This window comes from Phacochoerus africanus, chromosome 3, assembly GCF_016906955.1.
Source record: "Phacochoerus africanus isolate WHEZ1 chromosome 3, ROS_Pafr_v1, whole genome shotgun sequence".
In the NCBI taxonomy this organism is placed as follows: Eukaryota; Metazoa; Chordata; class Mammalia; order Artiodactyla; family Suidae; genus Phacochoerus; species Phacochoerus africanus.
In genome coordinates this window covers 16,151,642-16,167,594 of record NC_062546.1, presented here as the reverse complement: position 1 = coordinate 16,167,594, position 15,953 = coordinate 16,151,642, and the positions used below count along the sequence as shown (strand labels likewise).

The window sequence follows — 15,953 nt, the reverse complement described above, 5'->3', positions numbered from 1 at the left end:
TTTTAGAGATAAGCTGCTTTTGCCAAAGAAATTTGTTGGCAAGAGTATAACACCTTCTGTGAGTTAAAGCTACGCAGAAGGCTCTGCACATCTTGTTGCAGTATAACCTGTGTGGTAAACAGCTGGGGAGGGGGCTTGCAGAGCTCCAGACCCTATGACTGCTTCTCTCCCAGAATTGGGGGGTGAGGGTGGGGGGGGGAGCAGATGTAATAAGATCTCTTTTGTTTGTTTGCATGTATGATGACATACTCTTTGTGGATCTGTTCTGTAAAGCCTTTTATCCTCCTACATAAACTGTATCATAAGAAACGTTCTCTTTGCAGATCTTGAGCTTGGCCCTGCATCATTACAATGATATAGCACAAGTTAAATTACAGACCTCATTCCAGTAATGTTTTTATTTCTGTTGTACTTTTTATAGCGTACACATGTATTAGAAAATCCATGTCTGATTCAGGCCTTAAAGAAAATAATACTATGCAGCTTAAACACAGACAAACGGATTAAAAGTCACTTGTTCTTAAAATGTGATTTCTTTTTATAATCTGTTTAAACTCTGCAACTTCTCTAAAACATCCCTGAGGGCACCATGTGTTAGGGAGGGGGCCTGGGGGTGGCGTGGGGGAGAGAATGTGTTCGTGAAATTGTCCAGGAGCAAAGCACAGCTCACTTGAAGCCCAGAGATTTGTCATCCAAATATGTGCAGATTGCCGGTGCTATAAATAGTTTGAACTCAAGTAAACAGCTTCTTCTCCTGAGCTGCCGCTTGGTCATTGTTCAGATGCCAGAACAGCCCGGGGAACAGCATCTCACACCCCATGATTGTGCCCTACGCCTAGGCTGCCGTCAGCAGCCCAGGTCCCCGGGGCTGGAGAGGACAAGATGAGTGGGGTGGGGGTGGGGGAGCAGATTCTCAGGTCCTTCAGCTCCCCACCTTTGTCTCCCACCCCCACCCCAACCCAGCCCCAGCCCCTCCTACAGTTTCACAGACCTGCCTCTGCTGCAGAGGAGCCCAGCCCTAAGACTCCCGGCAACTCTAAAAAGCCCCAGGGCCACCTGGCCGCTGAGCAAAGTAGGTTTAGGAGACACAGGCATCCTCTTTTCAGGGCGGAAGCACCCACCCTAAGCCTTTCTTTTGGAGCCAAGAAGAGCGGCTCGGTGGTCAGAACTGTGACGGGCTGCCCGTGACTGTGCCAGCGGCTGCTCCCCCGGATGCCAGGCGGGCGGGCGGGCTGCTGACATTTTCCGAAGCCCTGTTGAAGACGCAAGCAAAATGCTGACATTAGAGCAGCTGAGGACTTATTACTGTATTTCCTTTGGAAAAAAAATAAGTCCCTCAAAATTTCTGCTTCAGCCGCCTTCACCTATGGTGACTCTTCTGTCAAATGCTCATGAGGAGGCTATGAAGACCTTGACATTGGGTCATGGACAGAGAATTGAGATGCTGGCAAGTACTGGATTAGGATCAGGGAACCGGGATTCTTGGCAAGCTCCCCAACCTTTCTAAGCTGCCTCTCCTGTTTCGGGGAGTTGAGAAAATGGATGTAGCAGGAATTTCTGGGCTGGACCAAGCCAGTGGACTGTAAAAGAGAGGTAGGAAGGTGGAAGTGTTCCAAAGCCTGGCCTTCTACTCTGGCCTCAAGCAAATGACTAATGCCTCTCAGCCTCCATTTTTTTTTTTTTTTTTCCTTTTTGGCCACACTCGTGGCATGAGGAAGCTCCCAGGCCACAGCAGTGACCCGAGCCACAGCGGTGACAATGTCATATCCTTAACCTGCTGAGCCACAAGGGAACTCCTCAGCCTCAATCATTTTATGTGTAAAATGGGACTATAAATACCTGCCTTGTAGGAGTGTTTTGAAGATTAGAAACAACATAGATAAAGCTCTGACAAATGGTAGGTAATAGTTGAATGGCAATAATAATTGTTCTTACATTTCATGTGGAGATACCCTAGGTGGTTTAGGATTCTTCACCTGGAGAAACAGATTCAGCTTGTTCCTGTCAGGATTACCAAAGCCCTGCTAAATGCTCAGGGCAATAACTGATAAAAATAGGTAACATTTAAAAAAAAAAAATCAATCATGAAATGCTTTAAAAAGAAAATCTACAGAGTTCTCTTGTGGCACAGTGGGTTGAAGATCCAGCATTGGCACTGCAGCAGTTCAGGTCACTGCTGTGGAATGGGTTCAATCTTCTGCATGCCCCAGGGTGGCCAAAAAAAAAAAAAAACAAAAAAAACCCAAAAAAAACCACCTGCAGGTCTCCTGCTTACCCTTCACCTGTGGCAAACCATTTAATTTTTTCTGCTTTTAGCTCTTCTGGTGATCATCTCCATTTCTCAGTAAAGTCACTCTATTACCTTTTGAGAACATTAATTTTGTTTTTGTCAAAACAGTTCATGCCTGTAAGTTTGCTGTGTTCTTTTTAAGGTCAAATATCATTATAAGCTTAGATGAGAAAACAGCGATCCCCCCTTCTTTCTCTTCCCTCCTTCCTGCTCCCAAGAGCAGATGCTTTTGATCCTTTCAGCTGTTTGTTCTGGCACCTACCTCCATATATCTCAGTAATGTGCTTATACAGCTCTCTCTATATATAATTTGGTACTTTTTTATTATTGAAATTATCAAACATACAATACTAGAGAGAATAGCATAATGAATCATCATGTTTCGTCCAGTACCCAACTTCAGGAATCACGACCAGTTTTGTTTCACATGTGCTTGTGGCCATTTCCCCCGCTCATAGATAATTTGGGGATAAATTTGAGATGTTTCATCAGTATCTCCTTCAGCATGTATCTCTAAGAGATAAGGACCCTTTTTTTTTTTTTTTAAACATAACTATACTACCAATATCACAACAAAATAATCTTTTATTACTAGCAAAGATCTCTGATTAACTCAAAATATTTATTTTTCAAATCGGATCCATATAAGGACCACACACAACCTACTGCTCTTTGTCAAGTTTAGGCACTTCCTGTTGACCTCCTAGGATAACACATGAGGCCTCAGCCTTTTCACAGACACCACTGCTCTGCTCACACTCTTTTCTCCCAGCAGCAGAGGTTTTTGGTTAAAGCCACATTCAGCGGTTTTCAGGGTTATGGCACTGCAAATATTGTTTACCACTGAGCCAGTAGTGTTCTAATTACTTTTCCCTTCCGCCTGTCTCCCTGGACTTCATAACAGCTTCTGCTTTAATGTGCTCAGTTTTCCTTGTTCCGTCGTGGGGAAGCTTTCCACACTTTCCTGTGGACTTTCAGCACAGTTTTGGGCAGGCCTGTCAAGGAGTCCTGGAGTTGCCACACTCCTGCTAGACTCAGACTGGCCTCCCTGGCCTGGCAAGTCAGCAGAGGTCCTGAGCTACCCTCGTCGTCTTGTCGTCATCATCATCCTTGACGTCCCTTCCCTCCACCTCTCTTGGTAGATCTTTGCTTTACAAAAATCTTACTTTTTAGTTTAAGCCCTTGTTTAGGTGAATTTCTCCTCCAGATATTCACTGAGAAAACAATCCAGGAGTGATAAATTGTTCTGGGTCCTTGCAGTTCTGGAAATGTCTTTATCTTCCCTGAGTGTAAATTCTAGGTCCCAAATAATTTTCTTTTAGAACTTTCCCCTTGCAAAGCATTGCTTCTTTGTCTTCAGGCATCCAGCATGGCTGACAAGTACCAGCCTGATTCTTTTCTTTTGAAAGAATCTGTTTGTCTGCAGAAACTTGTAGCTTTTATTTTCCTTTTGGATGCTGAAAGGTCAGGACACTATCTGGGTGTGGTCTTTTTTTCTTCCTTTCAGGGCTTATTAAGCTTTTCCTTTGAAGAGGCAGTCTTCCTTTGGCCCTGGGAACTTATCCTCATGATTTCTTAGATAACTTCCTATTATACGTTCCTTTCTATTTTTTTTCCCCTGGAATTCCAGCTTAGTCTGACATTGAACTTCCTGGATTGTTGTTCTATATCAAGATCCTTTTTTGTTCTGTGACTGTTTTTTCCCTATATTTTGAAAGACTTCGTATTTTCCAGTCCTTCTCCTGAATTAGCTTTAGTATTCATACTGTTAATTCCTAAGAACCCAGTTTTGTCAGCATATTTTATGTTTCACAGGCATTTCTTTTTAAAAGCCTTTCATTTGTCTGAATCTTTTTTTCCTATGATGGAGTCTGTTTTCTCTTTCAGTCTCTGTCATGCTGTTGGTTTTCCTCAAGTGCCCTGTGATGCTTTTTCCTTGTTGCTATTCGTAATCAATAATAGAAGCCTCCTTTAGAAGCCAGGCCTTGATTTCCTCTAGAATTGGTTGTCTGTTTGCCCCATAAACCTTAGCCCCACCTAGGAAGCTGCTGGAAGCTCTCTGTACCATGCTGAAGGGTTTAGGCACCTGAGACTGAGGGTCCTTCCAAGGTTAAAATAAGGATGCCCATTCTCTTACTGGAAGCCCTGGCTCACCCCAGGCAGATCAGTCAGCTTATTTGGAGAGCCCTCCTGTCCTCCTGGGGTCCTGCATAGATTCCTGACCCTCTCTGTGCTGCAGGTGTGTAGTGGGCAGCTGACTGGCACAGGGCCTTCAGGGGGTCCCCTCATCTCCAGCCCTCTTCCTAAATCCTCTTGACGCGTGTTGTCTTCAGACTCAGAACCTCCCTGGGCTTCCACGTTTCCAGTGGTGCTTTCCTGTCCCTGGGCTCTGGACTCCATCTTCTGTCATTATGCGTCTGTGAACTGTTTCTGTCTTTTAGAAGTTATTTGGAATGAAATCTTTTGTTTTCTAATGATCCTGCCCAACGAGAGGGAAGGCCCCATTCATGGTTTAGAAGATGATAGTTTTTAAGTTTGAAAAAAAATTGCTTTACCCTAAGCCTGGACTATTTGGGGTCACGTGTGCACATTTAGAAAATAGTTGTTGAGGGCATACCCGTCATGGCTCAGCAGTTAACGAACCCAACTTGCATCCGTGAGGACATGGGTTTGATCCCTGGCCTCGATCAGTGGGTTAAGGATCCAGCATTGCTGTGAGCTTGGTGTAGGTCGCAGATGCAGCTCAGATCCCAAGTTGCTGTGGCTGTGGCGTAGCCCAGAGGCTACAACTCCAGTTAGACCCCTAGCCTGGGAACCTCCATATGCCGTGGGTGGGGCCCTAAAAGGACAAAAAGACAAAGGCAGGCAGGCAGAAAGAAAGAGAAAAAGAAAGGAAGGAAGGAAGAAAGAAGAAAGGAAAATATTTCTTAGGTTCCTGTTGTGGCGCAGCAGAAACAATTTGACTAATGCCCATGAGGATGTGAGTTTGATCCCTGGCCTCACTCAGTGGGTTAAGGATCTGGCGTTGTCGTGAGCTGTGGTGTAGGTCGAAGACTCGGCTCGGATCTGGCGTTACTGTGGCCGTGGTGTAGGCTAGCAGCTGTAGCTACGATTCGACCTCTAGCCTGGGAATCTCCATATGCTGCGCAGGTGTGGCCTTATAAAGACAAAAAAACAAAACAAACAAACAAAAAGGAACCAGAGTTGCTGCAGCTGTGGTGTAGGCCGGCAGCTGCACCTCCGATTGAAGCCCTAGCCTGGGAACCTCCACATGCCGCCGGTGCAGCCCTAAAAGAAAAGAAAGAATTTGTTAAATGTCCCGTCCTGTTCCATTGAACTGGGAACACATGTTGTTGACCTCATGGAGCCTATGGTACATGCAACAGTTATGCAAAAGCATGTCTGTTAAGGGTTATGAGAGGCGAGATAGAGGGTGCAGGGTGCCGGGGGACCCCTACACCTGGGGAGCTCACCTGGCTCAGAGAAAAGGCCTCTAGAAGGAAGTGAGGTCTGCGGCTGAGAGGAGTGAACAAAGCAAGATGGAGGGGCCTTGTTTCAAAGTGCAGTGTCAGAGAGAGAGCCTCACACTCATGGGAGGATGGTCTGCTGACTCTTAGAGCACCAGGCTGTGTGCAGCCTCAGGAAATCCTCAGCCTTCCAGGGCCTGGCAGTGCCCATCTCAAAAGCGAGGAGACCACATGCTCTTTTCAGCTGTAAAAATCAACAAGTCTGAGATTGTCTAAAATTACGCCAAGAAAAGAGAGCCATCTCTCCCATAATGGCCCCATCTGAAACCTAGCTCTTGCTGGAGTTCCCCTTGTGGCTCAACGGGTTGAGGACCCAGCATTATCTCTGTGAGGATGCAGATTTTATCTCTGGCCTTGCTTGGTGGGTTAATGATCCATTGTTGCCACAAGCTGCAGTGAAGGTCACAGACACAGCTCAGATCCGGTGTTGCCGGGGCTGTTGGTGTAGGCAGAGTGGGTTAATGATCAGGTGTTGCTGTGATGAGACCACTAGCCCAGGAACTTCCATATGCCGCAGGTGTGGCCCTAAAATGATAACAACAACAAAAGATGAAACCCATCTCTTGCTTATGCAAAGCAGGCCTTAAAAAAGGCTGAAAAAGGATTTCCCTTTGTGGCGCAGTGGAAACAAATCTGGCTAGTATCCCTGAGGATGTGGGTTCAATCCCTGGCCTCGCTCAGTGGATTGGGGATCTGGTGTTGCCATGAGCTATGGTGTAGATCTCAGACGCAGTTCGGATCCCACGTTGCTATGGCTGTGATGTCGGCTGGCAGCTGTAGCTCCGATTCAACCTCTAGCCTGGGAGCTTCCATATGCCACGAGTGTGGCCCTAAAAAGCAAAAAAAAAAAAAAAAACTGAAAAGCCGGAGGGGGTGGGGGCAGTGTGGTATCCTGTGAGCATCCATCTTCCAGGTGCATTCTTCCTGGGATCAGGCTTCCCTTCCCCTGCCTGTGGAGAGCTGGCACACCACATCTGTAGCAGTCCAGGGGGCCAGGAGCCTCAGAACATCAAACCCTATAGAGAAAGCAGCCAACTCCAAAACTCCCCCCCCCCAATGTTTACCAAACATTTGTCATCCTTTTTGAGGATAGAATCCCTCTCCCCCACCTCCCCAATGACTTAAGTTTCTGATTTCAGCCATCATTTTGAATGCAGGTGTGGTTCTTTCTGTGTCCACACCTCAGGAGGATGATAGGTTATTTCTGGTGGTAGAATGATGGATGACCTTCCTCTTTGTTTTTCTATTCTTTTCTATTGCTCCACAATAAGCAAGTATGATTCTAATTGGGAAGGAAAAAAATCTGCTTTGATTAAGTCGCAATCCATATGTTTCTCCTTTAGTTAGAGCTAGAAAAAAACAGGGACCTTCCAGCTGTGTGGCAGGGGGACTAAGTAGGGTTTGAAATAGCATGACAGCTGAAGCCTGCTTTTGATAGCGTAAAAAGTTAATTGCATTTTATAGCAGATGTTGGACTGGAAGGTGGGTTATGGTGGCCAGAATTTATTCCCTCATACACTCCTTTCAGTAGCTCTCCAGCAGTTAGCAGCTGAACGAAGTACTCAGGTGTTCTGTGTCTGGAATGTACTCTTGTGTCAGGTGGAGATAGTATACCTGACTTGTTGGGATTACATGAGATAATTTATATAGAACAGTTAGAATATTGCTTGGCATGTGATAATATTCAGTACAAGGTTTTGTTATAGATTTTTTATTTTAATAAATCTTTCATAATATGTACAAAATGCTCATAAATTAGACATAGAGCTTTTACTTAGGAAGCTCAAATTCTAGCAGCAAAATAAGAGCTGCTCCAAAATAAATATACCTCGAAGGAGAAAAGGATAAGTTTCTTAAGAGAGAACATGCTAGGGAAATTCAGAGTAGGAGAGCCTTTCCAGACTGGAGTTGAGGGGGAGGGAATTAAAGGCAGGCCTTGTTGCCAAGGGGCTGTCTGAGCCCTTCAGATCAGCTCTGCGCTTCTGAAGCCACCAAAGTTGCCTTTATCATCAAATGGAACCGGTCCTGCTGGCTGTGAGGAACGGCCAGGTTTCCTGCAGGGTAGCATTTAAAAGGCAGTAAAGGGAGTTCCCGTTGTGGCTCAGTGGTAACCAACTTGACTAGTATCCATGAAGACTCGGGTTTGATCCCTGGCCCCACTCAGTGGGTTAAGGATCTGGCGTTGCCTTGAGCTGTGGTGTAGGTCGCAGACACAACTCGGATCAGGTGTGGCTGTGGTATAGGCTGGCAGCTGCAGCTCTGATTGGACCCCTAGCCTGAGAACCTCCATATGCACAGGTGCGGCCTTAAAAAAAATAAAATAAAAGGCAGTAGAATAAGTGACTGAAGAGGACAGGCCTGGTCCCAGGCAGCCCCAGCTCAGAGCACAGGCCTCATCAGTTACCCCAGGGGCCCTCTGAGCAGGCAGTTCAGCCTCTGCACATGGGTTTCCACAACTAAAGGGTGAGAATATGAGTAACACTTCCTGTAGCAGATTCACGTAGGGATGACGTACAGTGGCGTTTACAGCACAGAGCTTGGCCCTGTCCCACAGAGTGTATCATCCGCCGTGGTCAGAGAGGACAGAGTGAGTGTGCTGGCGCTGTCAGAGTTTCCTCTTGGTGGCTTCTGTCACAGATGGACCACTTTTCAGCCTGCAGGGCAAGAGTTATAATCTTAAGAAAGCACTATCTTTGTTTTTAAGAATGGGTTCCTTACTGGTACTTTTGTTCAGATAACAAAATGTGTTTCAGAGCGCTGAGGGTGATGTCAGTAAACTGACCTGTCAAGAGCCAGGCTTCATTTCCTGACGCCCACTCCCTTCTAGAATCAAGGCTAAAGGCACAGCCAGACAACACCCCGCCCCCAGGCCTCCACGCTGAGAACCGGCCTGACTGGGCTCCAGGACTTTGTTCCTTACTCACCCTGACCTCAGAAACACCAGCCCTTCTTTTGGCTTCCCGACATTCTTGACCTTACTCATTTGCTGTCACTTCATCCCCTGAGTCAGAATTTTTAAAAATAATGTCTTTAAGACGTGCCAGCTGGTTTTTGCAAGTTTTGGGGGTTTTTTGTTTGTTTTTTTCTTTGCTTTTTTTTAGGGCCACACCCGAGGCATATGGAGGTTCCCAGGCTAGGAGTTGAATGGGAGCTACAGCTGCCAGCTACACCCCAGCCACAGCAACTTGGGATCTGAGCTGCGCCTGCGACCTACACCACAGCTCACGGCAACGCTTGATCCTTAACCCACTGAACAAGGCCAGGGGTTGAACCCACAACCTCATGGTTCCTAGTAGGATTCATTTCCACTGTGCCACGACAGGAACTCCTTTTCCAAGTATTTTTGAATTTGTAGTATGTGAGGCACTTGAGCCACACAAGAACCTTGGGGGGTGAATGCTGTTACTGTTCTTATTTTATACTGGGGAACCAGGCTGAAGCAGTTAACTTGCCCAAGGTCCTACGCAGGTAGAAGGTACAGCGACAGAAAGGGACAGGTCTCTCCAGGCTGTTGCCTGCTGCTCTCTCTCTCTGTGGCTGACCAGGCTGGTGTTCTTTTTTTTTTTTTTTTGTCTTTTTAGGGCTGCTCCCGCGGCATATGGAGGTTCCCGGGCTAGGGGTTTAATCAGAGCTATAGCTGCCGGCCTACACCACAGCCACAGCAACGCCAGATCCGAGCTGCACCTGCGACCTACACCACAGCTCACGACAACGCCGGATCCTTAACCCACTGAGCGAGGCCAGGGATCGAACCCACAACCTCCTGGTTCCTAGTTGGATTTGTCTCCGATGTGCCACAACGGGAAGTCCTGGTGTTCTTTTTATTTCACTACAGTCCCTCAGCAACTTGCAGAAAAGCCTTCAAGTGGTGGACTCCCTCTTGGGATCTGGCCTGTTTGCTTGGACGTTTTCTGATTAACCTCAGTGTTTTCTGAGAACTAATTAAAATTCTTAAGTCACAAACTACCAGGGCCTCCCCCGCATCTGTAAATAGCTTCTTTCCCAATAGAGCTCTTGGTCCCAGGCAGCTTTGAGGTAAATCAGCTCTGCCTCTTTTGGGGGGAGGGGCGATTGAAACCCCGACTTGCCTCAGGCCACACCGAGTTTTGGTAGAAAAGCAGGTTAGCGCGCTCTTACCTAGTGGCCAGAAGTGATTCCTGCAGGCAGTAGACTGCCTGTCTTTGCCTGTCCCAGGCCTGGTGGAACCAGGAAAACTCTCTCCCCCACTCCTTCCCCACTTGGTTTAAGAAGCTTAGCCTGCTTGTCAAAGTGGAGATCATCCCATTTAGAAATAAGGGTCGGGCTTGGGGGAGTAACCATTTTGAGTAGCGCCAGCAATTGTGTGGCCCATGTGCTGGCCTAAGGAGGAGTGAAACAGACTCCGTGTCCAAGGCTGGCCCGTTCGTCTTGAGCTCTGCGACCCTGGGCACGTCACTGAACTTCTCTTTGTCTCATTTTCCTATCCAGGAAAAGGAGATTAATACTGCAGTTCCTGGGAACCTCATTCTCCTCACATGAGAATTAGAAGCTTAGACACCACAGCAAGCACACTACCATCTATCATCACTCTAACGCCAAAGATTTTCAGTTCCCTCACCTGTGTTATTTCATTCTCACTGTCCTCAAATGGAGGCCCCGGTTTCCCATTTTGCAACTGAAAAAAAAAAAAAAATTCAGAGAAGTCACAAGGATCCATATCTACATCTCTGGCTCCCAAGTTGATGGCTGTAATCACTGTGGTGTCACATTGCTTCCTGCTGTGCACAAAGCAGGGAGGCTTTATTTGTCTTTCCTATCAAGCACTCTGCAGATGCAAGACTCTAATTACTATCTCTCACAGCCACTGTTCCACATCAGTCCCTTAGGACAGTTAAATTCTCTTGCTGCTGTATCTTATCTAGTAGTTTATGCTGCTTCTTGCCATGTCCCCCACGACTTGTTCAGTGAATTCTTGGGGATTTTCTGGCTGAGAAACAGTTTAGTTCCACAGAAAGGGGGTCGAAGGAGCCTGAGCTGAGCCTGGCACCTTGAACTGTGACCTCCGACCCCTCAGGGTTCCTCCGTCCCTTGACAGGTAGTCAGCCAGCTTGTAGTAAAGTTCCTTATGTTGCATTTGTTGATAAGCTTTTGTCTGTCACTGAATTTTAGAAGCGGAAGACACTCAAGCCTTCATGTTATTGATGGGGAAAGGGAGGTCCAGAGAGAGAGAGGTGGCTGCTTGAGGCCATTCATTCAGTTAGGAGTATGACCGGGACCAGAACCTAGTTCCCCTAGTGTCAGACCAGCGCTCCTTCTGAGCCTTTCTCGTGGGCACCTGGCATCTCCCCAAGTGAGGGACAGTCTTATGCACACTGTCCAGCATGCACCTGGGAAACGTTAGGGAGGAATCAACAACTTGGAAAATGGAGCAGGAGGAAAGAAATGGGGAGGGGTGGGGGGGCAGCTCTCCACCCTCGCTAGTGTATTAGACACCAAAGAAGTGAATTAGACCGCAGCACAGCAGACCCGATAAGCCCACAGTCAGCAGTGACTAAGAGGCAGAGGGATTTACACCGGCAGCCCTGGCCCAGGGAGCAGATAGGAAGCCTTTTGTCACTAAGGCTGCGGTGTTGAAAATGGAAGGAAGGATGTTAGGCACATGTGCCGGCCGGGATGCAGTTACAGCCCCCGCGGCTCATTGTCCAAAGGAAATGGATCTCTCCTGCGGACAGAGAGGTGGAAACTGAGCAAGGGCGCTCAGTGGTTGACATCATCGGGCTGAGCATTGGGTTACAACAGATGGGGACTTACTTGGCCTGAGACGTGGGAAACACCCACTAAAACCTCGAAGTGCATTTCATTTAGGAGACACAGAGAGGGAGAGAGAGGGCACGAGAGATCCTGCCTGCACCCGCTGGCCGGTCGGCTCATCTGGCTCACTGTCAGGAGGGAAGCGTTTTGAATCCTGGCTTCTGAAATTCCACCTTCCCTCTGACTGAGGACCACTGAACTCTGAAAGAACTCTGCTTTTGTGAGTAGAACTTTCTTCTCTGCCGCCGCCCCCACCCCCAGGGAGAAGCACGCCTGGAAGCTGGGCTCTCTGGAGAGCTTGCTTTCCAGCCTGTTGGTCACAAAGGGTCTATTTTTATATTATATATTATTGCTCTGGAAATTATGGCTTTGTCTGAAACTGCCTAGGGCTAAAGTCTGAACCTCAAAGCTCACAGATGGGCTCCAGTCAAATGCTGTTTTACTTTGTTACCCAAAGAACTTTGACAGAGTATCTAGAGCTTTCAAAGTGGCTCCTTGCCCCAAATATAGGTGAGGAAGTAAATCCTTCCTTAGAAATTGGTGTTCGTAAAACCTTTATTTATATTTTTCATTGCAAAGGCAGTACAATACGTTTTAAACATTCCAGAGGGGAATGTCTCTGAAAATGAAAATGTTCTTTAATTTCTCCCTCACAAATAGAACATTGATATTTTAAGTTTAAGATACAGATATGATCCGATTTCATGAAGTTACCTCATCGCTTATGCCCTGATGCTGCAGTGGCTTCGTGGGAAACTCCAAGATGGAAATCTTTAACTTGGGTTTTGTGATCTTTTTTATTGCTTCCTTTTCAAGATGTACTGTTTATTCCTAGAAAATAAACAGAACATGTAAGTACTTGGACATTTTATTCGTTCGGTTCTGTCTTCAGGATTTTAAACTGAGGGAGCCACTCTGTGCAGGGGGCGGGGGGGCGTACCCGGGTAGGTGCCAGGCTGAGGGTTCTCAGGTGGCTTGAGACATAAGGCTTGCAGGTGCTGTGTGTGACCCACCTACCCTCCTAGCATGTAAAAGTAGTTGGAAAAATCACAGAGAAGAAAGCCTTCAGATTTAAAAAAAAAAAAAAAAAAGAGTCACCGTATAATAGTCACCCAAGGAAACCCTGGGACTCTGGGCAAGTATTTCACTCTCTGGGCCACCATTTCCTCATTTGCACATAAATGAGGGGGTGAAACCCACTATGTAGTTGACCCTTGAATAATGCAGCTTAAACCTCCAGGGTCCGCTGCCATGTGGATTTTTCCCAATAAGTATGAGCTGCAGAGCAGCGCGATCTGTGATTGCTCAAATCCGTGGACTCGAACCTGAGGGTACTGAGGGCTGACTGTGAAGTTCTCCTTGGATTTTCGACCCTGTGATCATGGAGGATCAGTGTCCCTTACTCCTGTATTGTTCAAGGCTCAACCCTGTTTCCAAATTCAGCTTAAAATGAACCACCCAAACCCCTTTCCCCTTAGCGGAGCAACCCTTAGGGCTTGTACAGTGCCCTTCATTTTCAGTATCTCAGAGTGGGTAAAAGCTGGTGCCTCCGGGAGACTTAAAAGAGGACATAAAACAAGGCGAGAGTGAGGTCCTTCTGAGTTTAAAGTGTCGTCAGGTTTGGTGCGCCCGAAGGAGAAAGGCTCAGTGCGGGAGTGCGCCTGCGCACGGAGGTGGGCGGAGAGGAAGGAATTCACCGCCTGGAGCACCTGGTAAGGGCGGAGCCCGGGTTCGGCTCCTCTGTTCACCCAGCCCCAGCCGCTCAGGGTCGTTGTTCCTTATCTCCGCTGACAGGGTAAATGCCGCGCTAGGTTCCTGAATTCTCCTGAACTCCTTCCTAGTGTTTCCTGAACTCCTTCCTGAGCTGTGCCTACACGATTATTGGCCTGACGTCAGTTTGTGGCTTCCAGTAGACAGCCTGCACCAACTGTTCTGTCACTGGACCTCAGTGCCTGCTAGAGAGCTTGGCACTTGAGTGCAGAGGAGACCCAGCATACTCGATTTTAATTTCGAGCTCCTTCTCCTCCCTCTCTTGGCAAAAGAGAAGAAGACGAGGGGAAAACCCCCTCCTTCCCCCCCCATTTCACCTGGACACAGCCTCCACTGCTGCGAGGAAGGGGCGGCCAAGGTACAAGGACAAGCAAAAGAAATTGTCAAGTCTTGGACTTTGAGTTTCCAAGCTTCCAGGTCTTGGCAATTTTAAGAGTTTTTTGGTTTCTTTGAGGCCATCAGAGACCCTAGCCCTCAGGAAGCTGCAGTATTTAAAACTGGTTGTTTGGATTAAGATTATGGTTAACCGGAGGATTCTTAAAGCCCCTTGGCGTGTCTGAGCCTCTGTCCATCTGCCCGGCAGCTAAGCCCTTGGAAAGTGGACCGTTGCTGCCGGGTACCAGCCGGGGCGTGGGCAGCAGGAGGGCCAAGGATTTCCAGACTTTAGCTGATTAAAAAAGTTGTCCTCTTTCTAAGGTGGTTGTGAGGAGGTGATGCTCTGGAAGAAAGGTACCTGGTTGGGGGGTTTTGTTTGTTTGAATTTGAATGCCTTCAGGCTGTGCTCTCCAGTGTTACCGTCTGTGCCATTTCCTTGTCCAGTCTGTCACACGCTCTAGTCTCCTGCCTGGCCCTTGGCCCCGGCTGGCGCATGCGTTGGTGGCTCCTGGGCTGGCTGCTGTCCACAGTCCCTGTCACCTTGGGCATTCTAGGGTTCGATGGGAAGATGAGCTGTCTTGGACAGATCACCTTTCCTCACAGAGTGTGCGTCTCTTCTGAAAAGTCGGGGTGGGAGGGTGTCAGAACGATACCTACCGCAGAGGGGTGCCATGAGGATGAAGCAGGATAAAGCGTGTGATGCCCATAGTTGGTCCAAATATGTGCTCAGGATTAGTTGCCTTACGGTTTCCAGAAGGAGAACGTTAGCTGACGTACACAGGCGCCTGCCCCTTCGTAGGATGGCAGCCCGAAGTCCTGTCTGACTTCAGTTTTGACACCCACCTTCCCTACTGGGTCCTGGAGCTGCCATGCTGGCTCTTTAAACCAAGCCTCACCCGCTGAGGTGCGGAGGCCAAAAGCTGAAGCAGGTGCTGTTCTCCTGAGACCAGGGGTCTCTCTGGCCCAGCCACTTAAGGGAAAAACTGGTGGCAGGTGTTACTTTGTGACAAGGAGCTGAGCTCACCCAATTAACTGCGGAGTGTTTTCACGAGGAGCCAGAAGTGATTCCTAAGTGGAGACAGACGTGGAAAATCTAAAGTTCTTGGAAACAAGTCGTTAATCACGACCCAGGGCTGAGCTCACCACCTCCTGGAAGTCTTTCAGAAATGCCTTATGAAAACTTTGAGTCCTGCTCCTTCAAAGGGGGGTTTCTTTGAAAGTTGCGCTCAGCCGTCCACCTAAGCAATTCTGAATTGCAGATGAAAATGCATCCACTCTGACTGGAGGAAGCGAGCATTTCCTAACTTAAAAGAAGTCTCTACTCTTCCAAGAAATTGCCTTCAGCTTGGCTTTTCCCAACTGAATAATGGACCTTCACAGCACTAAAGAAATGAAGTATTCAGTTGCTGATGCGTTCTTATTATGTCCCAGGGACCTAGGTCAGTTGTTATGTTCAGTGCTTTATAGTTGTGGTCTTTGACATTCAGTAAACTGTGCTGAGGGCTCATGGGTACTGAGCATGAGGCTGGAGGAACAAGCTGATTAAGAGACAGCCTCTGATTTCATGCAGTTCTCAGCGCATCTCGGAGGACAGGCGGGTGAGTGGCTAATGACAGCCCATCAGCATCAGGTGGCTGGAGGTCCTGCTCTTGAGCTGTGCTCGTTCCCCACCCCACCCCCCACGCCCCCACTCTGTCTCCTGACTCCCAGAGCTTTGCCAGCACTTGCATTAGAAATGAGCGCTGCTCCTGCTGAAGCCTTCGCCTCCAGCACCTTCCTGTCCCCATGGCCTCAGATGAAAGAAAGGAACTTAGTAAGGAATCCTAGGGGTGAGTGATTTTGTTGTCCAGGGATGGGTGTTTTCTGTTGGTTTGTTTTTATGACATTTATTATGGCTTTTATTTGTTTCGGATTACAAAATTGGATGTTCCTGGAAGGAGAAGCTAGACAAGTACAGAAAAACACATGTAAATGATCCCCCAGTGATTTCACTTCTCTGATTTTTTGAATTCAGCATGGCGAGGACAGAGGGCACGAACTTTTTTCTGTCTCTGATACACGTTTCCAGTTTGCCACCAGGGAGTTTCTGCCCTGGAAGCTGCCATTGGCAATGCTTATTCCCCCCGCCCCTCACCCACAGACTCACTGCATCTCGAGTTCAGCTCGTTTTAATTTCTTCCTGGGCAGAGTCCTTGTTTGCC

At 47.7% G+C, this 15,953-nt stretch overlaps 1 protein-coding gene across 4 annotated transcripts in view; it reads left to right on the top strand.

The window, feature by feature from the left end:
• Window positions 1-15,953, top strand: part of PKIG (cAMP-dependent protein kinase inhibitor gamma) — a 114,527-nt gene that overhangs the window by 65,264 nt on the left and 33,310 nt on the right. The window contains exon 1 of one of the 4 annotated variants that reach the window (XM_047771043.1): window positions 11,517-11,827. The exons of 1 other annotated variant lie outside the window; for it this stretch is intronic. The gene's annotated coding sequence lies outside the window, so the exon portion shown is untranslated. Of the gene's footprint in view, window positions 1-11,516; window positions 11,828-13,504; window positions 13,736-15,283; window positions 15,351-15,953 lie in introns of those variants that run through there. 2 more of the 4 variants (XM_047771045.1, XM_047771046.1) reach the window with 2 other exon arrangements.